Below are 27515 nucleotides of genomic sequence, written 5' to 3' on the forward strand. Positions count from 1 at the left end.
GGACCCTCCCGCTGCTGCAGTCTATGCTGCTCCTGGTCTGTGAATCATCCTCTCCAGCTGTCAATCTAGAACTTTCCACAGATAGTCAACTGATTTAAACAAATAAATGTGATGAAAAAAACATATCCCAGTGTCTGATTTGAAGAAAACATTTGTGTGATAAGCAAGGAAGTTCCTACTCTTTGCTCTGTGGGAGTCAATAATATTGTAACCTGGGGCAATTTTAACTAATCTCCTTGATCAATCTTTCTTTCTCTGTCTCTTGACAATCTCTTCCACATATGTCAATATAGGCTTGAAATATTGCATACTAGCAGCTGTCACAATGAATAATGCTTACTTTACATATAAATGGCTAGACAGCAAATTGCAAAAGGTGGCAATATGCACCTTGTCATGTCTTCATTTTGGCAGTTAATTGTGGACATTACGCATACTGTCCCAGTAGATTATATAAAATCTTTGTGTTTATGGTCACTAATATTTGCCGGTCTGGAGTCAGATTAAACCTCCTTTACACTTTAGTGTACGACCTTGTACACTCTTATTTATGTTCTTGTAGTCTTCAGCTATAATGAATCCACATATACAGTATGTACAACAGCACAAATTGCATCACATTTGTAACATATAGTAAACTTGGTTAAAGTGATTTCACCCACTTCTCAACTGGCTCCACCAGTGTTTCTCAACCAGAGATACGTGTATCCCTGAGGGCACGCAAGGCTCTTCCAAGGGTTACTCAACTTATCTAGATCAGTGTTTCTCAACCTGTAGGTGGCAACCCCCAGGGGGGTTGTGGGATGGGTTTAGGGGGATCACAAGTTCAGGGCCGGCATTAGGAAGTGGCAAGAGGGGCAAACTGCCTGAGGCCCCACAGCACAGGGGGCCCGGCAAAGCTAAGTTACATGCTTCAGCCCCAGGCGTCGGGCTTCAGACAAGGCTCACAAGTGAAAAATCTGCTCAACTATCACAGTGAAATGTAAGTACAATATTTATATTCCAGTCGATTTATTTTATAATTATATTGGAAAAGTGACAAAGTAAGCAGCAATCGTGTGCTGTGACACTCTTGTATTTTTATGTCTGATTTTGTAAGCAAGTAGTTTTTAAATGAGGTGAAACTTGGGGTATGCAAGACAAATCAGACTCCTGAAAGGGGTACACTAGTCTTGAAAGGTTGAGAACCACTGGGCTACGCCACTGAAACAGTAAACAAGCAACAAGTAAAGGCAAAACTTATTCCAGTTCACATGGCTGGTAAAAAAAAACATTTTTTTCTGATTATAGAGAATTAAAAAAAATTAGATTTAAAATTTCAAAGATCATCCTCTGTTTTGAGCACACACATTTGTGTACTCACTTTGCAGGTGCAAACATGGATGCACACCCTATACAATTTCTAAGAACCCTGTGTGCATTTTACTAAGATAAAGTATGTTTTGCACCAACAAAAACCAATGCCTTTCATAGGTTTTATGGATGCAAGTTGTAACCCCTGCTTATGCACAGGTGTGAAACTATAACAAAGGAATTGTGAGAGCTGGATAGAGGCCCCACTGCCTAAATCCCTACAACACCTTCTCTAGCTTTATAACGACTTTGGACAGCTCTTGCCTATACAGGATTTCAGTTCCCACTGGAATACTGTGACCAGATGCAAAGAACAGGCACAACACACTTTATCACATTGAAATCTGGATTTTGAAAGGAAACTGAACCATCCTGTTGCTCTTGTAGTTAGCCAACAGCTATGAAGAGCTGGGAGTGCATTTAAAAAACAGCGGATATAGTATCAAATCTAATTCCCACTTAAACAAAACCAAGCCAGCCTTATAGTAAACAAAAATTAATTCCCAGAAGGTGCCCACCTGTCTCTCATTCTCACCTGTGCTATTTTCCATTTATTCTAAGACAGTTCAACTAAAATAGGCGCTTTTAATGAAGGAAATGTATATTTCACTTTGGGTTTTGGAACTGGAGGGAAATAAAGGCACCCTGGAGAGAGTGACTATAGTACATAATAGAAAAGATGAATCACAGTAGCAGCAGCCAGACATCCTCTAACTAATTTTCAGCAAGCCAGGAGTTGGTCCAGTTAAGCCAGGCTCCTTGCTGTACATTAACATGCTTTATTCAGGTTTTGTTCCAGAGCTAACGTATCAGCTGTAGACCCCAAAGGCTTTTCTATTTAGGATCAATCAATCTACCTCACTGCAGTGCAAAACATACGCTGTCAGCTCTGGGGCTAGCTCAGAAAAGAACAACAGTAGAAGAATTTCTATATAAAAATTGACATGTTCTAGTAGTCGATATGGGGATGCTTTCAACAGTATCATTTATTTTTATGGGATTAGAACTGAGCACTGGCAAAGACAATATTTCCCAAGGCCCACACTCACAGACTGGTATTTAGGATTCCTCTAGATCTGTGCTTCAGTTCCAACCTGTGGAGCATTGAAACCAAGGGGGATAAGAAGCTTTACTCAGAGGACATCAGTGTAGTATTAATTTAAATCAAAGGGTCACTAACACATTGTGCTGGGAAACTGTTCAAGGACAATAGGTAACATTGTGCTGGTGACAGATCCGTAAGGGGTTCTGTTACTCCCCGCCTTGTAACTTTGGGGTGCCTTAAGCCTGTGTTGCGAGGCTCAGATCCTTGATGCCAGCAGCCAGCCTACAAGCATGAAGGTCCCACCATCAACCTAGTTATTCCTTGCAGCATGACCCTCAACAGTCCTTCCAGTCCTGAGTCTCCCCAAATCCTTCTACCCCGAGTTCTTAAATACCAGCACTCAGACTTTCCCCTCTGGTTCATCACCCACGCAGGAGGGAGACCTACCCCATTATCAGTTCACTTTGGGATACACACTCCACACAGTTTGGACTCCAGAGTACTGCTAGAGGTTTAAAAAAAAGTTTACTTAATAGAAAAATCACAGATTCAAAGATGAACTAGTAAGGAAAAACAAACATATACAACTTACACTTAAAATAAACAAATACGCAACCTCAGGCTTCACACTTCTATATTAGACAAATTCCCTTTTCTAACAGTCGTTACCTATTGCCCCTGAACAATTTCCCAGTGTACCCCTGTCAAATAGGGTGGGAAAATTAGAGGGAACACTGCTGGCCACCAGATGCTCCAGAACGGGGGGGTCAGGGGGCCATGTGTCATCACTTTTTACTGGCCATAAGGGCAAGCGACGGGGGGGGGGGGGAATAGGTGGCATGGGGGTATAGCCTACAGAGCTTGATCAGATGAGCTCCTGCAGATGAAGTGTTTGGGAAAAATACTTCAGTTTCTCTGAAGAAAGATACATCAAGTCACAGTTCATGTCATGGTACAATGAGCATAAATGACACACAAGGGCCTGATTTGCCACTGCACGGATCTCATTTCATGCAGGTGTAAGTCCACCATAGTCCATGGGAGTTCCATTGCCATAAAGCTAGAGTAACCAGTGGTGAATCAGGCTCAGCAAATATGGTGGGCGCCATCAAAGAATCAACACATGCCTAACAGTTACCACATAATGGTACCATATAACACATTTTCCCCTCTAGCCTGGTTTGATTTCATCCTTAGAATAGGAAAGATCTCGGTAATTCTGTGCTAGTTGTTGGCAAACGCTGACATTTTATGGCCAATCACTGTATGAACCTGGCTCTTCTTAAAATTCCACACCTTCATGCCATAGTATTGAAATTTACTACAGCACTAATGAGGTCATTTTGTTAAGTAGAAACAAATCTCTGTCCGCTGTACAGGACAGTTTGGGTTCTTCGATTAAGCAGCAGTAAATGAACCCACATTCCTTTTGGCCTTGTTGCAGGAACTCTCTATGATTAACTCTCCAGATAAGATGGACTGATTAACCTCATGGATTAATCAATGAGTTTTCTCTGCTTCAGAGCAAAGGGCAAGATGTGAGAGCTACCTGCAGTGGCATGTGTTTTAATTAATATTACTACAGCACAGAGTAAATAAATCCCTGCACAGTTAATTTGCAGGAAAAGACTTGAAGTTCTATTTCTTAACACTAATTTTCATAACACTTGGTTTGTCAAGCTATCTATGCAGGGGAATGTTATAAACGTCAATAGATGTTGCAGGGTGAGAAACTCAGACAGTATGGAGATGCATACTTGGGAAATAACAATTTTAATACTCTGTGGGTAAACGAAAGTAATTTAACCACAAACATCCCATGCAAAGCGTGACACCCTGTACCCCACGTTCATCACTTTTGTATGGTTATGATATATTTTGTGCAAAGCATGCCTTGTGAGGTATCATTTGAAAACTCATGATCTACTGAACATCACAGTCCTGTTAAAATGTGTGCAAAAACGTTGTATATGGAGTTATGAGACTCTGCTATATGTTTGTTACTGAAACGTATTGTGAGTCTGGGGGATGCCCACAAACTAGCCCCTGAGAGACACAAAGGACTGCCCACAGGTGTTAGAAAACTATTGCCTGCTAACTGCAAACAAAGGATTTACACATCACTTCCGAGACAGCACAAACTGCACGTACACAGAAAGTGTAAACAAGAATTTGCAAGTCATCGAAGGATGGTTTGCAGAGTATTTAGGCAATGACCCCAGGACCCAGCAAGGATTTTTCCAGCACAAGGAGTAGGGGAATAAAAAGGAGGAATAAGGGCTTCGGTTCCCTGTGCTCCCCCCATCTCAACATATAAAAGCAAGATTGTTTGGAAGACGAAGAGAAGCATCATTGAACCGTGGGAGAAGCGGTTCCAGGCTGAAAAGAGACAGCCTGTGAAATGTATTGCAGCTTGTGGTGAGAGAAATTGTTTTGCTTTTCGAATTATTAGCCTTGGTAAAGTTTAGGAACTGGATTGTGATTTTATCCTTTTATTTTTGTTTGTAACCAAGTCTGACTTGTAATCACTTAAAACCAATCTTTCTCTAGTTAATAAACTTCTTTTAGTATTTTATCTAAACCAGTGTGTTTTGACTGAAATGTGTTTAGGGAATCTCAACTCAGGTTAACAAAGGCTGGTGTATACCCATTACCCTTTGATGGCCTGGTGGACTGATTATTGAGCTTACATTGATCATGGTGGTCTTGAGCATTGTAAGACTCACATTTCTGGGGTGCAAGACTGGGACTCAGGGATATGCGGGTTTTGCCCTGTATCTGTTCATGAATGGCTGGAGGAGCATTCATTTAACTTTGCTGGGGTACCTTTACATGCTTATGGCCGTGTGAGCGGAGCCTGGAGAGGCTGCTTTTCACTAGCACAGCAGTGTAAGAGGCACCCTGGTCTGGACAATTAAGGGGACACTGATGTTCAAAAGTCCAGCTTGTACCATGGGGATGTCACACAAAGTTATCTGCAACAGTAACATCACAGTGTCTAGACCCTGACTTGTCTGAGACCTCATTTGCTAACCTGATGGAGATTTATCTTGGATGCCACAGATGTACACCTTTTCCATCTGGTTAGTATATAAAATAAAGCAATAGAGTGCTGTAGGAACTTTTAAGAAAGGGAGGGTTGATAGAGACCCATTTCCAGCACAGGAGTTCGGAGAAAGGGAGAGTGAAAATATGGTCCTGAGAAGGTATCCAAGTCAGGTAGCTTCATGCTTTCCTCTCTGCATCCTCTTCAAAACACACACACACACACACACCCACCTGGAAATAGAGGATGCACAAGTCACTGAAGAAAAAATAGAGATCCAAGTAAAGAAACTGAATTCCTAGTAGATTTGTTCTACAAATAAGTTCTGAGAACAATGGGCCTGATGCTCTTCTCACTTACACTAGTCTGAATCAGGATCAACTTCATTCAAATCAATGGAGTTACACTTGTTTAAATCATAATAAGCTAGAAGAAAATCAGGCCTTGTGTTCCCACCTGAAAAGGGAATACCGACTAATTTGGTTTAAGCACGAATACCAGTATTTGCAAACCGCCTTATCAAATGAATTAGGATAGAGTGCCTACATTTGCCATGCTGTTCAACTTGACTATGTGCACAGCGCGTAATAGTATTCTTTGACTTTCACTATAAAGCATGTACAAAATCTTCAGGTTTCAGTGGAAATTAATAGTGCTCAGCATCCACTGGATTTAGCTATTTTGACATTTAAGACAACCATGCCCATAGAGCTTGCAGATTTCTTTCTGACCCAGTTGGGTTCAATTTCAGGCACGCAGTCAGCAACCCAGAGCATTACAAAGGCCAACTTTGCTTTACCACTCTGTCAGAGACTAGTTCATGGATTTCAGATTGCACAGAAGAGGCTGCCTCTATCTACAAAAGGTCTATCATATTGACAGCAGTCCAAACCTTACTATTTCGGGACCATACCATGAGTAAGGATTCAGCCTATTGGCCTTAATCTCACTTGTTGGATGTTGCAGAACCTAATATAACATCGTCAGCTACACCCAGGGGGTGCCAAAGCAGTGAATTAGAGGATGTGATAAATGTGGCACAAAGCAGTGAGATCACAGAAGGTATCAAGTAAAGAAACAATAGGAAAATCCAAGACATTTCTGAGAGTAGTGAATCAAATTAAACTGCCTGAAATTCCACATGGAATTTATTTGACAAATTTCTTTCTCCCTCTTCAGTTTTCTGTTTGAGATGAACTGTCGTCTGGCAGCTTCAAACGTCTGGCACAGTTTCAGCTTCAGTTTGCTGGGGTTGAATCCAAACAGGAACTTGAACTTTACCAGTTCTGCTCTTTTTGTAAACATATTTGCTGTGGCTGCCAAGTGCTTTCCAAAAGTACACAAACCCAGAATCCAAAAGGAAAACATTGTTTTCTCTCAATAAAGATGCATGTAAATACCTACTGGTAGCGTCTACCACATATTGCATTGTGCAGCCTGGTTATATCCTGCCTCATCCTGCATTCTTTGCATGCTCAAAACAGGAATTCAGCAGGAGTTCTGGGTGCAAAAAACTGCTGGATTGGGTTCATTACTGAGCCGTGGCTGTAGTCAGATACCACTTCCAATCCTGGCTTTCCAGGCTACGTTGTTTGCAAATTTTCTCCATAAGGCTGTGTGTTCAGCCAATAATATAACAATTAGCACCAGGCTCATTCAGGCATACTGGAGGAGACAAGCTGCAGCATATCATTCACAGGTTTGATGGCAAAGACCACTATGGATAACCTTAGTTTCCTGTTCAACTCTTATTTTTAGGTAGATGACTTCAGGTTGAGTAAAACCAGACATATAAATAGTGAGACGTGGTCAGGAAATCCCGAGAGAGTAATAAGTCACCATAAACCAGGCAGATTCTCTCTTTTCCTTTAAAAATGAATGACTGATTCTTTTTAACAACAAACATAACACACATTCATACATTTCTACTTGCAGGGCTGGCTCCAGCTTTTTTGCTGCCTCAAGTAGCGAAGCGAAAAAAAACAAAAACAAAAACAAAAGATAAAGCTGCGATCAGCGGCACTTCGGCGGCAGCTCTACCGCACCGCTTCATTCTTTGGTGGCGGATCCTTTGCTCCAAGAGGGACTGAGGGACCCGCCGCCGAAGACCCGGACATGCCGCCCCTTTCCATTGGCCACCCCAAGCACCTGCTTCCTTCACTGGTGCCTGGAGCCAGCCCTGTCTACTTGGTAGGATGAATGCAATTCTTCACGACTGTAGAGGAGCTCTGTGTGGCAAAAGCTTCTCTCTCTCTCCAACAGAAGTTGGTCCAATAAAAGATATTACCTCCTCCACCTTGTCTGTTCTTCATAACAGCCAGCCATTATTCAGCAATATTCCGCCTTGCAGTGCATGGCCTCTTACAAAAAACGTGCATTCTTTCTCCACCATTTTAACCTGATGAAACCAAAACATCGTATACCACTTGAGTTCCATAAACTGCATAAAGTACAGCAGCACTGAAATGCTGTCAGTGGAGAGCAGCAGACAACGCCTTATACAGCTGTGGGAGTACACATTCTGGCACTGGACAAAGGGTCAAATAACTGTTGTTGGGAAAACGTCCATAAAAACTTTATTACACATAAAGGGCAGGCCTTATCTGTAAGATTCACATACAATGCACAAAATACACAATGTGTAGGCCATATTTATTTTATTACACATTTATTTTTTCCTCCTTAGATTCTAATTATCTCTAGATTTTGTAATTACCATCTTACTAAAGTTTCTATCCATCCAGTAATATTTTAAAGCTATTTCCTAAAAACTGAAAGATTTGCAGGGAAAAACATAGAATCTATCTTAGGGTTTTGGGATGTCACCCATCACCATAGTATCTGAGCATCTTTCATGTAAAATCGGTTGCAATAGAGAAGTCTCTAGTAGACTTCATGGAGTCTGTCTCTTCTCACTTTTGGGGGTAAACACTTGGCTTGGGGTATGTTTTTTCCCTTTGTGTTGGTTGGTTGATATGATTTGTTGATTTATTTTGAAGGTTAAATACATGCAATGCACAATGCTGGGGAGAGTGTTATCAAGTCTTACTACTTTGCTCAAAAAATGGCAACAGGCAAAGGTCACTGCCTCCCTGAAACTATGGAGAGCAGCTGATGATCCGAAAAACTACCAGCCAAAGTCATTACAATGTGTAATGCACAAGCTCTTGGTAAGGATGCTACTGCAGAGAATTACCCTCATCTTTGAAGACTATAGTTCTAAAAAGCAATCTAGGTTTAGACTGAGATGAAGCACCTGCAATTGGGTAATTGCACGAACAACCTATATCAAACCCGGCTATCAATGCAGTGGCCTTTGTGCACTGTCTTTGGCATATGACATGGATTGTCAGACTGCCTGCTTCTACCAGTGTCAAAAATAGCACAAAGCAGAACAACACTGCGCCTACTGACAGTCATGCTCGCCAACCACAAATTACATCTAATGGAACAGATCAGCAAACCTCGTTCACTGAGCTGTGGGCTTCCACAGGGATCTGTCTTGGCACCATTGCTCTTGACTATTTATATCAGTGGCATGGACATTTGGATGTGTGGATTATCGCAGGCTTGCCATCAAGGGAGCACTTTTACCCCCACGGAATGCATCCTCAGAGAAGATATGAAAAAAATGGCGGAGCACTGTTATGGTGGATCCTCACCTCAGGATCACCCTTGTACCTAGTTGTTCCGGTGCAGGGGGACCTTGTCTCTAATGCCTCTGCTGGCCATTTCCTTGGCCCTTCCATGGCCTTTTCTCACCTGTCTTTTCTCCTGAGTCTCTATCTGGTTGCTCTGTGGCCTGTTCCCCTGGCTAAGTCACATAAAAGTTTAAACCCCTTTCCGAGTAATGAAAAGTCCATTTATATCTTTCAACTAATAACATCTTCTGCCTTGCCTCTATTCCTGGGCCCTGCAGAGCTCCTTCTAGGTGGCTTCTTCCCAAGCAGCATTTCCAACTTTGCTCCTTTCTTCCCCAGGGACGCTGGCAATTTACTCAGGGATCTCCCTGTCACTTACAAACCCAACTCCCTATCTCAGGACTTCTCCAACAGGAGTCTAATATGCTCCCTGTGGCTCTCTTCCAGTCTGACATCCCCAGGCCTTTTCCAGAAAGGACACCATCCTTCTTCCTCTTACCTGGGTCTCCTCCCTCTGACTGAGTTCAGTTCCATTTAAGTAGTCCTCCACATCTGGGGTCAGTCATTCTAATTAAGCTCCATCACACCCATTTAGGATTACAAATTTCTGCTAAATTGCTACATCACGGGCCAGGCTGAGGGACTGCTGCTAAGTCACAACCAAGGCTGAGCTCAGCTTGTCTTCATGGGACAGCCAGCTTATTGGTTATGGTAACTATAACCAAAACCTCAAAAAACAGCTGTCTCCATGTTCCACCTGAGCAACAAACATGCAAAGAAGTGCCTTAGTATCACCTTCTGCAATATCAAGCTCAGGCATGAGGATTTCCTGAAACATCTCAATGTGGTTCTAGATTGCAGCCTCACATACCGCCAACATCTGATGAAGACTGCTGCCAAAATAACAGCTACAAGCAATGTAATTCACCAACTAACCGGGACCAGTTGGTGAGCAGATGCTCACACCTTACAGTCAGCCATCTTGGCCTTTGTCTTCTAAGAAGCTCCATGTTGTGTGCCAAAATAGGCAATACATACAAAGTTTATCAACATGCATTTGAACACTGCTATGAGAATTGTCACAGGAAAGCTGAAGTTAACACCAACAGTCTGGCTTCCTGTCCTAGCACATACCTTATCACCATCCCTCAAAAATTGAAGAAGCAATAATACATGAATACAATAACAAACCCAGTCTCGTCCACCTATGAAGATCACCAACCTCTCCGCTCCAAGATACCACCTGAAGTCCAGGAACCCCTTCTGGTTAGCAGCCAAAGCTCTTAAAACCTTGGGTCTGTCAACAAAAGAGAAGTAGCAAAGGCTGTGGGAAAATGGCGGGGGCAACAATCAAGACCTGATCACGGATCCTACAGACCAATCACTGGGCTTCACCATGCCTTGTAAGATATGGATTAGAGCAAACTGCATGAGAACATCACACAGGCACTGGAACTGCCTACTACACAAAAGGAAAATGAAGGTTCACCTGATATGTGAATGTGGAGAAGACATTCACACCATGGAATATGTACTGAACCACTGCCCTTGAAGATCTTCCTCCGGAGGGACATCCCTGCTTCAATATACGTCATCAGAAGCCACAGAGTGGATGACAAATTTGGATGGCAACCTTTAATGGTGTTTTGCATGTTGCCATATGAAAGAAGATTATTTTGCAGTGATGTCTTTATGTACTTCCCTCTTGGTTCCATGTCTGATGTGAGATATAAAGTCATTTCTAATATGGGCCCTGAATCGTACTCTTATTTCCTGTTCCAAATACAGAGAATTAAGGCCCCAATCCTGCAAACACTTCAGCATTAATTTAGGTGCTTAACTTTACGCTTTGACGGCAATGAGAGGACTCACCTGGTTAGAGTTCAACATATTAGTGTTTGCAGGATCAGAGGTGTATCAGATATTAGCGCTGTGTATATATCCTGGTATATCTCGACTGTTCAGTGGAACCACTGTGTTTCTAACAACATGGATATAAGCTGTATGGCATACTCTCACTACTAAACATTTTTTTTATACAGGACATGTACACATTAATTTTTGCTGCAGTTTTATTTACTTTATTCTGATTTTTGATATTTAATTATTCATTCTGGACCAGTTCTCAGTTTGCACTACTATGCAAAGATAAGGAAAAATGGAGAGTTTCTTTCCACTGGGGTTTACATCACCAATTAATTCAAGTTTTTCATTAATCACACTGTTTTTCTAGAGTGAAATGGTGGTAAAAAACCCACCTGGGTTTCCTTTGTAGACAAATCAGGACCTTGATTCTGCAACCCTTACTTGCATGAGTAGACTCAGTAAAGTCAGTGACTGTGCTCGTGTGTGTAAAAACTACATGGGTGAGTAAGGATTGCAAGACTGAGCCAATCTGGGATTTATTTTTTTAATTACAGGATTATGAGTGAATTAATCAGTTGGCAGAGTTAATGCTGATGTAATCAATACATGTCTCGTGAAGAACTTTGACCAAAAATTTGAAACCTTCCAAGTATTTGTCTCATGTTCCATACTTCCAGCCACAGGAAATGGTAGCATAGCTAACAATGTCTTTTCTACTGGAAGATGCTATGCATGATCTATTTATTTTTCTAAACACAAATGAAATGTTTATTTCAAGGTAATTATCCTCTGGAAATTTTTGACATAAAACTCTCATTAAAGATTTCACAAAGAAGCAGGGACAGTATCACCCAGTCCATAAAATGTTGTAGAATTTTATTGACATTTTACTTCTGCATGTAAATTAAAATTTCAAAAAGTCAAAAGAACTAAAATAGATTATTGAATAAATAAAAGAGTTAAAAAAGAAAAGCAGGAGGATTTGGATGCTTGCCAGCAAAGGACACAACTGAAAAGCCATCAGTATCTTCTCAAGCTTTTACTGGTTTCTAACATGACAAAATTCCCACTCTGAAAAAAATGCAGCACAAACCATTGATTCAATCTTCATTTAAGTAAAACACTCTCTTGTCTGAATCATGATTATGTCCCCCAGTGTGAATTACTCACCCAGTTGTCCTTTGATTACTCAAATGTCCCAGAAACATTTCAGTTAAGTAGGCTTCCAGGGCATGTATGTTATTTCTCTAAATGGGGGTAGGGAAACAACCCTTTTCTTTTGGGCATGTGTAAATGACTGTAATAGCCCACAGCCTGTAGCTTGAAGTAATGAGTTACTGATTGATAGTCAAAAGCAGCCACAATCTTCATCCAACTATTCAGATTAGTCCTCACTGACATCACAATTGTATCCTGACTTATGCCATGCCTTGGTACTGCACATTTATGGATATATCCTATCACATTTTAAAGATTCAGAACTTGATATTTATGTGCCTAATATCACGCACTATCATCAGGATTATATGCACAAATCAGATAATTACACTACAAATGAATCTATTAGCCATTCATTATCATCACCTGATTTTCACATACAGCTGGTATGCCTAACTTGTCTGAATATCAGGCCTTTAAATAAGGAATGGGCAAATCAACTCTGATTAGCCATAACTAGCTCTGATGTTGGCCCAAACCTCAAGGAATTTTGAAGGTGCAGATCTGTGTGGCTAATTTTAAGGTTTTGCTAACCTTTATAAAAGCAAACCATTTAAAAACAATAGCTGTTCAATTGGCATCTTGAATCCCTGCACTGTGCCATATATACATCCTCCCAACTATCACCTCCATCCTTCCCTTTCACGTATCTCCTCTGGCAAGCAGATGCTGGTCAGAAAGTGGTGGGCTAATCTGATAAGTAAAGCTGTTCAGAGCTGGTTTACAGAAGTGGGTAAAGAGTAATACTGTTCTACCCTGAGGAGCTCCCATGCACTGAACCTTCCTTCCCTCAGAGAATAAACTCTTGATTTGGATCCATTTTTTATTGCCTGCCATTGTTCCCTCTGTTGCCTCATTTCCTCATCTAGCCCTTTTCTTCACCCATCCTGCCTTCCCTCTTGCTCACACCTGGCACATGCTGTTTTTGTTAACATTCATCACAGAGTCTCAGTGGTGAGTCTAGCAGATAGTTGCAAATCCTGGTACCTACCAAGACCTTCCCAGAACAGATGTACCCCCAAAATACAGGGGATTGTATCCTCTGCTTTGCCCATTTACACGAGCTGAGAACATCACACTTTGCAGGTAGAAGGGATGCTCTGGACATTTGAGAAGAGCGGACGGACCCACAATGCTGAGATGCCGCCTTTGTAAGAGACTCATTCAGGATGAATGCACCTATTGGTTTGGAGTGTGCCTGGGTTGGTGCATTTATTTCCTCATTTTCATGAGCAACAAAAGTTACTTGAAATAATAAAAAATAAATAAAAAGGGAAGAACACAAGTAACATGGGAAGATTCCCCCCACCTACTGATTTCTGAAAAGAAAAACATAGGCTGTCTTGCTTATTACTGCTGTCAAGTGTTTAAGCTGTCCTCCTTCCAGTGTATTTGTGCTGCACAATGCACCTGTGGAGTGGTGATATTAGATGTTATCACTATTCCCTGTTGTGTCTGATTGCTTAAGCAGCAAGTGACCGAACATCCTCTTTCATCTGTGCTCCGTTATTAGCGGAGCGGTCACTAGGCTTTCTCCCTGCTACCCCACATGACTCCTGTTGCCCAAATGGAGTTCTCACATGAGGTGATTATTTGCTCTTGACATGATTAACTGAGGATTTGCATTTGGGTCTCCTGGATTCTGTATTGCTGTAAATCTGAAAGGATATTTTCAGCGAGCTAACCCTCAAGTTCGCAAAATCTAGTGTAGACTTCGTGGAAAGAAAGCTTATTCTCCAGGTGAATTTTCTCAAGTTTACTCACCTCCACATAAAACACCTTCTCCATTTTTCAATTATTTCCTGGTTGCTTATCTTTAGTGGATGGCTGATATTTCAGAGTTATTTATGCACTCAAGTAATTTCAGATCCTTTATAACAGAGGTCCCCAACGTGGTGCCCGCAGGTGCCATGGCGCCCGCAGGGGCATCTAAATGCGTCCGCGTCCTGGCCGGCGGTGGAGCATCTGCCAAAATGCCGCCGAATTTCTGTGGCGTTTCGGCAGCGATGCCTCTCGATGACGACACTTGTCGGCGGCAAGTGATGTCATCGAAAGACGTTGCCACCGAAACGCCGCAGAAATTCGGCGGCATTTTGGTGGATGCTCCACCACCGCCACGATCCTTCGTCTGGCTCCCGCCAGATGAAAAGGTTGGGGACCACTGCTTTATAATAAAGCTGAGGAAACACTAACAATGAAAAGCCAATGCTCCCACTTGCCCATTAGCAATTCTTAGCTCACAGATGAAGGGCTGTATCATCCAAAACTGTTCACTAAAACTTCATTTAAAATTAATATTATTTAAATCAGAGAGGAATGAGTAATGCTTCTGGCTTCTATCACCTCTTCTTCAATGAGAGCCATTAATTAACAGCTGTCCCTCACCACATAATCCTATTTGTGAGATCCAGACAGATTCAGATGTATAGCTCCCATTGATGCTAACATGAGCTGTGCATACAGATCTCGGAGGATGTCTGGCCCAGAAAACGAGTCACACCTCCACCACAAATTGCACAATGGAGACCTGTTCAAATATGAAAAATGATCATTTGTGCTTGTTTTCTTAATGCTGAATACGGTATCAATCAGGCCATTATGAATCCGTTCTTTATTTATGAACATAGGACTCAGAAGATAAGCAATTTGATCTTTTTAACTTAAAAGTAAACTTTTTTTTTCAAATCCAGATTACACAGCAACAAAAATATACATAACATAGAGGGCCAAATAGCCAAAGGATGGCAGGGGATTGCTTGCATGATTATTAACATATATTCAAAATAGTGGGACCAAATTTTTAATATCCCATGCAATAGATGAACCACAGTGTCCAGGTGCCTATTGCATAGGCAAAACCCTGAACTCTGGAGACACTCGGTATTCCTGGGAGTCTTAGAGACGAGTCTGGGTTCAAATATCTCTCTGTTACATTTTGCATTCGTAATTGTCCACAGCTCTCTCGATTTCAAACTGAAATTATATTAGTGGGAGGGGGTATGGAAGAGGGAAGAAAAAATGCCTCATCCTCTGGTTAAGCTCTGCTCAGTGTGGAACACGAAGAGAGGGAAACAAGTTCTGTCCCATCACCTTTCCAAACTCTGCCCACTTCATCCTGGGCGCAGACTGGAGCCAATCCAGTGACCAGTACAATTTAGACCCACCTCAGGGCTAGTCTACACAAGCTAATAATGAACCCCAAGGGGGTGTTATGCAGCTAGAGATCAATCCTTACTGCCAGCAACACTGGTTCTGCTGCACCTGGGTATATTCCCATGCCAGGGGAATCCTCAGCCTTCTAATTAAGGCAGCTTTCCGACACTGGCATAGGTGGGGGTCAGGAGCTGGCCCAAAGGATGCAAGAAGATTTCAGGATGGCCAGAAAAGGAAGCAGAAATCCTTCTAAAATTGTTGCATGTTTCCACTTCCAATTCCCCTCACATTTCAGTACGTTCTATTCCCTGTCTCAGGGTGAAGGCTGGGGTGAGGTCAAATTGTGTCTGCTTACACAAAGCCTGAATATGGCTTATTAAGACCACTAGCATCAATAGAATTATACCTGGGATGAATTTGTCCTATCGATTTTTTTAGAAACAAGAAGTTAAACAATTCCAAAAAGCTTTAAGGCTTTCTAATATATTTGAGAACGTTGCTGTGTTTTTGACCAGGGGAAAAAAACCAACATCTTCATACCTGAAGCAACAAAACTGTGTTTCTTCTATTAATGAACAGTAAAAGCTTGTCTGGGGGGGAAATCTAGTGATTAGATTTCAACCGCGTATTGCTTCCAAACTTAAAGCCATTTTGCCTGAGACAATATTAAGATGCTAGGATGCAAAGTTTGATCATTAATTTTGGCTAACACTACACATTAATGCTGCTGCTGCAGCCTTAGATGTTTTCTTCTCTCCCTCCCGTTTTAGACAGCCTTAATGATGCTTAAAGCCAATTCTAATTGCTGAATCATATCACTCTCCACCTTCTCTAAAATGCTTGGGGCAAAAGAAATAGTGAAGATTAATGACACACGTATAATTAGAAGAAAATGTACAAATCTTTTGTTAATCATTCAGAAATAATTTGATAAATATGAATTTCTGAAAAGCTTACAGAATAAAAGATGATAAAATGAGTGCTGCAGCACACAGCTGAGCTCAGCTACAGTGCGGAGGGGAGGGGAGAATGGGGATGTATTAACATAACAGAATTCAGCATGGAAGACCATCTGTTTTAATTGAGCAAACTTATTCATACAATGCTTTGCACCACTAATCTTGTTTAGATTAATGTTAATGTTCTATTAAAAGGTAGTTTATCATCTCACAATACTGAGTTAAAGTAATCAAACCCATAGCAATATCCTGCAGCTTATATAAAGGCAGAAAGCTAGATCATTACTGGGCTATTGATCTTCCTACAACACAACTATTAGGCTGGGAGCCTTTGTTGAAAAGTAACCAGGGTTCCTCTTTTTGTGTTATGGGTGAGTAGACAGATGAAAACTTTTGTTTTCTTAGTTTAGAGAGGTTACTCTGTAAAAGATATATAATTATGTGTTTGGAAAAATACAGGAATGATCTTTGGGCTGTTGATGTCTTTCAAGTCATAAAAGGATAGAATACGCATTGTGTGTGCATTTTCCTGTGATAGCTTATGGCAAGAAAACATTCAATCTTTCCCTAGCCTGTGCATTTAATGAGAAAGCAAAAAGTTGAGCGTTACTTGGAAGCATGCCTATCATTAAAAACACAGCCAGAAGGGGGAGGGATAGCTCAGTGGTTTGAGCATTAGCCTGCTAAACCCAGGGTTCTGAGTTCAATCCTCAAGGAGCTAGGGTACAATCTAGTACTTGGTTCTGCTAGTGAAAGCAGGGGGCTGGACTCAATGACCTTTCAAGGCCCCTTTCAGCTCGATGAGATAGGTATATCTCCATATATTATTATTAAGGGTAAGCCAAAGGAATCATAGCAAGTGCTGTGTCTGTGCTGCAAAGCACATCTGAGCTTGAACCAAAACAATAAAAATGTAGGAGGCACCAGTATTTCTTGCAAATGTGGCAGATCCTGAAAATGTGCTCCCTCATAGTCCCTCACAGGAGAAGACTGGTACCTAAAGATTTATGGGTATTATTATGTGGTTGCCTTTATGTAACAGGACTATCCTTGCACCAGCCAATAAATAGAGTGATTTGATAGGTGGGGGCTAGCATCAACAAAGAGGGAAGTAGCTCATTGGCAAAGCAGCCATCAGGAAGCAATATGTTTCCAAAAAAAAAAAGGGGTATTGATGGAAAAAACATAGTCTATACCAGTGTTTCTCAAACTGGGGTCGCTGCTTGTGTTTGGAAAGCCTCTGGCAGGCCAGGCTAGTTTGTTTACCTGCCCTGTCCACAGGTCCGGCCGATCGCAGCTCCCACTGGCCACGGTTCACTGTGCAGGCCAATTGGGCTGCTCGAAGTTGCGGCCAGTATGTCCCTCGGCCCGTGCCGCTTCCAGCAGCTCCCATTGGCCGGGAGCAGCAAACCGCAGCCACTGTGTCGACCTAACTATATCTACTTAAGCACTATGCCTCTCGTGGAGGTAGAGTTATTAACTCAGTGTAGTGGGTGAGTTACACGGGAGGGAGCTACATTTTAGTGCTGATGCTTACAGAGTTACGTCGATGTAAGCTGTCTTACACCAATCTAACTGTAGGGTAGACCAGGGATAAGCGTCTTATGAGAGTAAAACTCTGAAGCTTTGTCTTCACTGCTAAAAAACGTTCATTTTTTACCTCAGAGTAACTAGTGCACATGAAGGATCCCATAGTAAAACAGTGAAAACTAGGCATGGTTAACACTATACCCCCACCTAGGGTTGACCTCACCTAATTTACCGCAGGATAAAACGAAAATGCCTGTTCTCACTGTGTTTTTACCTGGAAATAGTTTACAGATGTTAGTTACCCTGAGGTTAAAAACAAAACAAAACAAAACAAGAAACCATTTTTTTTCTCAAAGCAGTGAAAGACAGGATCCGAGGAAGTGAGGGAGGTGGCTGGGTAGTGTGAAAATGAAAGGGCAGTTCAGGGGCAACAATCTTGAAGAATCACACTTACAAAGCACTTAGCCACTTTGCTTCCTTCAAGTGGGGTCTCTATGGTAGGAAAGAGAAAGAACCAATTATTGATTTCATTGTCAGGTGTATTCAAAGTTAAGATATTATAATTGTTTTACTAAACTAAATTAAGCCATGATGATCCCAATTCAGCAAGGTACTTAAGCATATGGCTAACTTTAAGCACATATAGATTCCTTGGGATGACACACACGCACCTAAAAAGTTAGGCACATGCCTAAATACCTTGCTGAATTGGGGCTTATACGAGGAAGATAATTTACATCCGAAGAAGTGAGCTGTAGCTCACGAAAGTTCATGCTGAAATAAATTTGTTAGTCTCTAAGGTGCCACAAGTACTCCTGTTCAATTTACAGTGTGACTCATTTTTCCTTTCAAGACAGAAATGTCTTTGGAAATATGGAGTTAGCTACATAGACAATGAACCAATGCATTGTATTTACACATGACAAATTATGCATTCATCCATTGTTTGAAAGTTTGGAATTCACTGTTGGTGGTAAACTTTTTACTAGAACACACAGATGGTCCTGCCTGATCTTGTTAATGAAAAAACTCTCACACCGCTACAAAAACAGACGTGATCATCTGTTTTTCAATATTCTGGAAAAAAAATCTACAGAGGTGTAAGGTGCTATACAAATGAGAATAATTAGCTTGTGCCATCTGTGGACATTAAAAAAAAGGAGAGTATATGTATTCCTATGTTTTATAATGATAAGCTTTATATCTCCAGCAAAGTATGAAGTTAATAACTTTTCAATTTATGGTGACCTTCTGCTCTAATTTACTTAAGGAACTATAATACTAGCTGCCTCTCACGCCTTTTCACCTTATAATTAGCAAGTAATAAAAAATGCCATTAAAAAGTAATAGGTCTGTAGCTGTCTGACAATCCACTGATTAATTTTGCAGATTGTAAAGCACTTTGGAACTTACTTGGCTGAAGTATCAGTTTTATCCAATTGTCAATTTGCTGGTGAACATTGTTCATGAGTGACCAAGTCCTCTAGCACATCTCTCGGTAACTGACAGTGGTGGGATGTATCAGCAGCCATTGGATCCCGGTCATTGATAATACTATCTGAGGACACAATAATACTTTCGTGCATGGGATTTTGTCCTAATTTATATTTTGTCCCTGCACATGGGGATATTTTCCTCCTCTGCTCTTTGATATGGGAGGATGGGTACATACAATACAAGGCAGTGTGATAAGCTGATGATAAATGCAGAATCTGCCCAATGCACCAGCATCAGGGTGTGGTTGGTATGCGAGAGTATAAATGTTTATATATTCAGTGAAGGGGCATTAGAAATAAATTGTCAATGTCTAGGAATAGATTTCACCTGGTTCTATTAAAACTCCTCAAGGGACACCTAGAAACAGGGATGTGCATGGGTCAAATTCAGATGTGTGTTCCATTATATTTGGAGTAATTGGGCTGCCAAGGCACTGAAATCTTCAAAACACAGGTCTGGTTGTCTCTCTCTTTACCTCCTGCCTCACCTCTGGTTGTCAGGGTGCCATGGGTCATTCCTACATTCACTCTCAGGGTGAAATAAAACTCTCTGAATAAAAAGCCTATATCCGTAGCCACATGAAGAGTTTGAGAACTTGTAAGCCAAGCCAGAGGACACGCCCCCAATCTTTATTGAAAGGAGGGGAACCTAAAGCCCCAGTACTGCAAGTGGACTCCTGCACCCATGTAGAGCTCCTTGGAGTTCAAGTGTGTCTGTGAGGATTCTTTGCTCCCACTCTGTCTAGAGAGGTTTAAAGGATGGAAAGGGTTTGCCAGGTCAAATGCAGTCAGGTCTTTTGGAGGAAAAAGTAGGGAGCATGATAACTAGCACTCTGCTGGTTCAACCTGGTCTCTCATCTGGCCTGGGACCAGGCTGAGCAAATGGAACACCAGTAGGAATGCAGAGCTTGGATCACACACACCTCATCTGAATATCAGAATTGGGAAACTCAGAAAGAGTGTTCATTTTCATTCCCACCCATTATAACAACAGACTGTCATGTGGAAAAAATTCTTCCTTGTGCCATTCAGCTTCTCTCTCTGAGGTGTCATCGTATTAATGGTTTTCACCTCATATTAAATGAAAACAAATAGTATGCAATGAAAAAATGCCAGTACTATGAAATGTGGAGAACAAGAATGCCATTGCTTTTGTGACGCAGCGGTAACATGATTCACAATTCTGTATTCAGGCACTGGATCATACATTGTTCGCCTGAGGACAATTGCACATACCTTTCAAATCCAAAAAAACACCCCCAAACCCAGATTTTTTTCTTTACAGCACACGTTTTCTACACAAATCTTCACGGTGGGCCATAAACACTGGTATAGGAGTCACTCGATACTGCATTTCATTTATGAATTAACATTACCATTATTTTGTCAAGAGCTGATAGCGTGCTCCATGTTGTACAACGCAAGATAAAAGGCAAACTCCTTGCCCCCCAAAATTTACAGCATACGGATTACGATATAACGTGTTTACTGTTTACCTTACAATCCTAACATGCATCTTTATAAACACATGTACAATAACCAAACCCAACCAATCAACCCAGTCTGGATTCACACACATCCCCCGTTACACAAGTTTTACCACAGTATAACTCTATTGTTATCCATGATGTTAAGTAAAGCCAGGATAATGAAACAGATAATTAGGCACAAAACAAATTGGGGACTTTTTTTATGATACCAAGGTTTCAATCTTGCAGTCCTGACATAGGTAAAAACCCCACTGACTTCAGTGGGATTTTTGCCAGGGTCAGGTGTGCACAATTTAGCATTAATATGACTGCTTCTATATCCTGATTTAGATTTAATAATAATGTAATAATAGTACATCCACCCAATGTGTTTAGAAAACACTGGTTGGCCATGATGGGCCAGACTAACTTGATAATGGAATGTTTGCCTTTAAAAGTTCCAAAAGGGGCAGGCCTTGTTTATGTTACAGATCTCTTGAGCCTCCTCTTGACATGCATCACTCAACTTCTAGGCATCCCATAATCACATGGAAGATCAGTCATCCTTTGCTGTGCTGGCCCTAGGATATAGAACTCTTTGACCCTGGCATCCATCTCTTCCCTCTGTTGGCCCATCTTTCCTTCTAAATTATTGTCATTGTTGATCCCTTCCATTGATTTTATTTGGTTGAAATTTAAGGTTTTATTTCTTCTTAACATAATATAGTTATAGAATCATAGATTATTAGGGTTGGAAGGGACCTCAGGAGGTCATCTAGTCCAACCCCCTACTCAAAGCAGGACCAATCCCCAAATGGCTCCCTCCAGGATTGAGCTCACAACCGTGGGTTTAGCAGGCCAATGCTCAAACCACTGAGCTATCCATCTCCCCCCAATACAGTATTGTATTTTATTTTATTTTATTTTATTTTATTTTATTTTACTGCACAGCATCTTGAGTACCCGGGTGAGCTGATCTTTAATTTATTATTATTTCACCTTTTTTAAAAATATGCTTGTGTTAGGTGTTAAGTGGCTTAGCATTAGTCTGAGATGACCGGGTACAGCTCGTACATCCTGCAATCTTGTAAGTGCACTCAAGAAGGCAAATTGACTCACAACGTCATCATCTTAAAATAGGAAGTCATGAGAAAGGAAAGAGTTCTGTTATACAAATGACAAGATATTCAATATGGTGCTCTAATGTAACTCTTTTCAGTTCAACCATGTCACTGAATGTACCATGCAATTAAATGCCTATATGAAATTAAAATACTAAAAGTCAGATGCTTACTGCTATATTGTTAAAGAACCTCATAAACGTCAGTGGTTTTTATTGCGTGCACACTTTAGCTTCTAGAGATACCAAGAAACATTTGATTCTAATGGGAAAATGATGTTCACTTCAGAATTGGACTGGCCATTAGTATCCCACCTGAGTGATGTTTTCATGGAAGTCTGAACTGCTGTACACACTGAACTACAAGGACTGGGCATAAAAGAGATTTTAGTTTCTATGTTGTTTTAAATGTCAGCGAGACGGAGCAATTCATGTGTTATTCAAAAACATAGCACGTAAAGGCTTCGTGCCTCTTAATACTGGCAGGCGTAGGCAATTTTCAGTTTAGTTCAATTTTTTGGCAGTAGAAACTGAAAAGTCCATTTGCCAGCATAGTTTTACCCTCCTCTTCTAGCTTTTGATACTTTAGTGGAGTTTAACCATTAGGGTCTCCTTCTACCAATTAATGGTCAGAGAGTTGGACTCATCTAAGCTGTGGAGCAGAGAAGAGCGGCAGAAGGGGTTGGAAGAGCTGTGGAAACCTGGATCCTCTCCAACATCTCTCTGGAAATGGGCTTCCATGGCTAGAGCATTTGGCAGACTCTTGTAACCTACCTCCCTGCATTGCTTCTGCGGTGGGGCCTCCTAACACCACTGGTCACAGGAGCAGTTGATCCAGACATGCTACAGGCTCAGCAAACACCTCGCTAGCCTACTTTCTGTGCTCTCTCTGCACACAGATCAGATATGTGAGCATAGCTCCCCCAATAAACCCACCAATGCCACCACCGCTCCCCCAGCCCGGATAGTGTACAGGTAGTCCTCGACTTTATGACGTTCGACTTAAGACAAACAGCACTTACGATGTTTCTGAATTGACACCCTGATTTGACTTACGACCATTGGTTTCGACTTATGACACTCTGTCCCACAATGGAGTGGATTGCGGTTCTGAGTTACAACGTTTCCACTTACAATGCAATTTTCAGGAACCAATTGTGTCATAAGTCTGAGAACTGCCTGTAGAGCCTTTTACTGAATGAATGAACAGGTGGAAAGACCAACCAAGGGATTGGGGAGAGGCATAGGTGCCTTTTTACTTTTACTTTTACCCTGGAGTGCTCCAGCCCTGCTCTACCCTGAGGCCCCACCCCCAATCTGCCTCTTCCCTCAAAGCCCCCCCTTCCCTGATGCTCCTGCCCACCCACCACTCACTGCTCTCTGCCCTTCCCCAAACCCCTTCCTGAGCCGCCAAACAGATGTTTGGTGGCGCCTCCAAACTGCTGATCAGCTGTGCCACTGAACGGCCGTGCCTGGTGGGTGCTGAGCCTATGAGGGGATACATGCCAAAAAGAGAAAGAAAAGTTTAGGGGGTGTTTAGTAGTTGTGGTATGGTAAAGTGTCTGACTGTGGGAAGAGGAGTAAATGGTGTTGATTGCTGGTGACACAACTTTTCATTCCTTTTGTGGCTTAGTGTCAGGCATGTTGTATCTGTGACAGCCTCCACTCATTCACAAGGTATTTTTGGTGTGTATGAATTAAAACTTCAGTGCTTCCCAATGTCTTCTAAGCTGAATACCCTTATTAAAACAACAGGGTTTATCTCACATGATTTCCAAATCTCCTGGTCTTTGCCAGTACAATATAGGCCTACTGCAGACACTTGGGGCCAGATTGTCAAGAGATCAGAGCTCCAGCAGCTCCTACTGTGTCACTTCCGTCATCTAAGTGAGGGTCAGATTTTCAAAAGCGCTCCGTGTTCCATTGTGACGTACATGGCCAGTTGGTCAAAAGAGCTCAGTCCCCTGTGTCCTGAGTTCTTGCGAAAAACCTGGCCACTAAATTAGGTGCCTAAATGGGAGCTCAGTGCTTTGAAAATCTGGCCCCCAACTGTGGGCACTGAGCCCTTCTGTAAATGTAGCCCTGGTTGTGAATGCTGAGCCCCTTCTGAAAATCCTGACCCTAAACCAGAGAAGGAAGAAAAAGAGCTTTCAAGCTAGTGTCTGGTATGTTTGAAGATGGGAGTTTGTCTTTCCAAGACAGTTTCTGCCAGGCAAAGCCGACATAGGCTTAATGGTGTGTTTTTCAGCCTTGGAAATGTTAACAAGATTTTAGTGTTTGATTTGGGGCTTCAAATGAATGAAAACAAAATTATGGGATTTTCATGTGTGGTATTGAACACATACACTTTTGCATAAGAGATTTGTGTTTTGTAAATTATACCCTTTAGCCATATCACTAGTCATTAGCCTAATTTAAATTTCAATACGATTCTAAACTTCTATCATTAAAACTAACTAGCTCTTCACTAGGAAGTTGCAATCCAGAGGGTGAAGTGAGAGTGATATTATGAAGTCAGACTATGATTAAATCCAACTTTTATTTAGCGCACCTCCTTGTTCTCCCCTGCAGTGATACAAAAGCAGCCCTTTTCTGATGGATAGCATGTCAGAGTGTCCCTTTTTTTAAGTGTCCCACAGGCCACTTGCTGCCTGCTGTTTCAGCTAACTGCTGTCTGTCATGTATTGCTAAGATTTATAAAGACACCGCAGGGATCATCTTACAAGCACCTTACTTACAACGTGCTCCAATGCAAAAGGTCCAGGAATTACCTGTGCAAGCGGCAAATGTAATCCTTAGAACCAAATACAGAAAGAAGCTTTCCTACTGTATTATTCTTTGATTTGTCTTTGTATTCTTGATGTTATGGGAACAGAAAGTTGCAACCACAGGAGCTGGGTGCAATCATAGGAGCTGGGTGCTCATCTAATGTGAGGCAGAGAAGGAGGACTAAGGACAATATGCTTTCCATTGAAGCCAACAGGCCAGACTCTGCTCCATGGCAGCTCTTCTACCACTGGAATGGCACTGGCTGGATCTTCCCCAGGAATAAGGAGTATTTCAGTGGTACAGAGGGTGCTGGAGGTGAGGATGGGAAGGAAAGGGCTGAGTTGGCAGCAAAGGATGTGGCTGGAGCAGACTGCACTCCAACTATTCCTGGCAGCACAGCAGCCCATTGGGGGCTGTCGTTAGCTGCTCTAACCTAGAGCAAGCAGCTCTCAGCAGGGCCCAGTGTTTCGGAGATGAAATAGTGGCTTTGCTCCATCCCCTTTTCCAAGACAGGAAAGGAGTGTCACAGAATTTGGACAATTGTCTTTAGTGGGAGCAGGATAAAGCTCCCAGTGTTATCAGAGGAAAGAATAAAAATCCCAACGTCAAATGAGAAGATAAAAACATGAAAGTTAAAGAGAAAAGTAAGCATCAGGATTTCAGGTGTGCATAAAACTTGAAGTTATTGGGATCTGTTCTTATCTAGCTTAATCATGGAAAATGAAGCCCCATCACTATAATAAGTTAATGACTGATGCTAGGCAGATCGCAAAAAGGAAAACAACTCTCCTACACAGATCTTGATTGTAAAGGCCCAATTCTGCAGAGTGGGCCCTCAGCTTCATGCCCTCAATTCCCCCTCCCACATAGGACACATGCAACACCTTGCAGGACAGGTAGCCTAGAAGACACAGGACACTAAAAGCTCATTTGTTTAGGAAAGGATGTCCTTATTGCAAGCTTCTGTCTTCTAACAAGTAGTGCTGGAACCACCGTTGCCAATGTTGGCAGCAACAGCTTGTGGACAGATTGTCTGTCCTCTTTGTCTGACTGATTGGGCATATGTATAGGTAAGACTTTACTAGAGCTTTAGATGAAAAATGTCGTCTCTACAAAATTGTCTGAAGTGACACAGGATTCCATGGGTTCTAGTTATATATTACAACATTAACAGGATTGCTTATGTCATAGAGAACAGTGGGAATTTTTTTTTAATGTTCATTTAATTGGATAGTCTTGTTCCCTTGATATCTTAAGCACGTCAACAATGCCCGTACCATTAAAGATCTACCCAGAATTAACAGTGCTGCATTTCTTCGATTCTATTCTTGATTGAAACTTATACTAGAAATACCTTTATTCTTAAGAATAGCATATATACCAGAGTACATAAAGGACATGTTATGTTAAATGCTGTCCTGTATATTTGCTTTATGCAACAAGTGAGAGATGTAGATCAAGAATTCTAAATTCCCATCAAATGAAACTGAAGATTAATTGCAAAATCCTTCAAAGTACTTTTTTTTGGGGGAAAAAATGGTAAACTGTAAATAAGCATTATGAGATTTTTCCAAATTTCCATAGCCTATAATTAGAGTTACTGAACACTATCAAATCTGCGGCACCAGTCCAAACAAAGAGTTTTTCTTGATTTAAGATACATACACAGATATATGAAATTTGTGTAATTATCAACAGTGGTTTTGCCTCCCTGTTTAATTTCAACAGCACTAAATCAAGGCTGTGCAAGACTTTCATATACAGTGGAATAATTAATTGCAAAATCAGAATGCCTACAAGGTTAAGCAATAAAATACAAAATGGGAAAATATTCATAAACACAGGATTAAGTAGTTCTGCCTGCAGTCTCGGGATAGGGATGGGCATGTCTTCTCATTTAAAAGGAGTGATGCAACTGGATTTAACTGGATTCTAATTTGAATTTTTGCATACAGGTTTGACAAATTCTCAAGTTCTGTTTTCCAATTACAAACAGGTGTAAACAAAGGCCCCAATCAGGCAATCAAATCTATGGGAGAAGACCCCTTGTGTTTACACAGAGCTTGGTTGACTTTAGTGGAGGTCTACATAGGTGCACAAGTCCACCTGCATGGATCTGATTGCAGGGTCAGAGCTAAAACAGATAATTCCTAGGATCATGGGAACTTCTGGGAAATGTCAAATTCTGCAGAACTTTTTTGTGGGGGAATTTTTTGAAGCTATTTTTTTTTCAAGGAAATTCACTCAAACCTGCTCACCTTCCTTGTGTGAGTTGTCCCGCTCACCTGGAGTCAATGGGAGTGCTGGCATTAACTTCAATGGGTGTAATATCAGATCCAAGACCCAATCACTACTGTACTTCTCTATTATAGAGATAAAAGACATTTTACCCCATCAGAACACTTAGATGGGAATCAGGTACTGTAAAATACCCAGATTCTCTGTTCCAGACCTAAGTAGGAGACTTATGGTTTAATATATATATCCCATGTCTGCATCCATATGAGTTAGTACTTTTGTATTTTTCTGTAAATGCATAATTATATATGATCATGAAACTAGAACTCTCAGCATTAAAAAAAACCCTCACACACATACAACTGGCAGCGACAATGTTCAGTTTCTATTGTTCTATGGAAAATATTTGCCGCTCTTGCAAAAATAACACTAATCTGTTCAATAGCTGGATTATTTTAGAATTAGCCAGAACACTTGCTTTTTGTATTATTATTGGTACTTGAATGTTTAATTTTAGAAGTGTGAATCATAGAATTAAAGCTCTGTTTTGAGAAATTATGTTTCAAACATAGCTCTCCATGCCATAAGAAAATACAAAGGGCAAGATGAACA

At 41.3% G+C, this 27515-nt stretch overlaps 1 protein-coding gene across 3 annotated transcripts in view; it reads right to left on the minus strand.

The window, feature by feature from the left end:
- The window catches only part of CDH4 (cadherin 4), a 627456-nt gene that overhangs the window by 248779 nt on the left and 351162 nt on the right, over nucleotides 1-27515 (minus strand). Inside the window, exon 1 of one of the 3 annotated variants that reach the window (XM_044986660.1) lies at nucleotides 12122-12191. The exons of the other annotated variants lie outside the window; for them this stretch is intronic. The gene's annotated coding sequence lies outside the window, so the exon portion shown is untranslated. Of the gene's footprint in view, nucleotides 1-12121; nucleotides 12192-27515 lie in introns of those variants that run through there. 3 annotated transcript variants of the gene reach the window in all.

This window comes from Mauremys mutica, chromosome 13 (genome assembly GCF_020497125.1).
Source record: "Mauremys mutica isolate MM-2020 ecotype Southern chromosome 13, ASM2049712v1, whole genome shotgun sequence".
Classification (NCBI taxonomy): Eukaryota; Metazoa; Chordata; order Testudines; family Geoemydidae; genus Mauremys; species Mauremys mutica.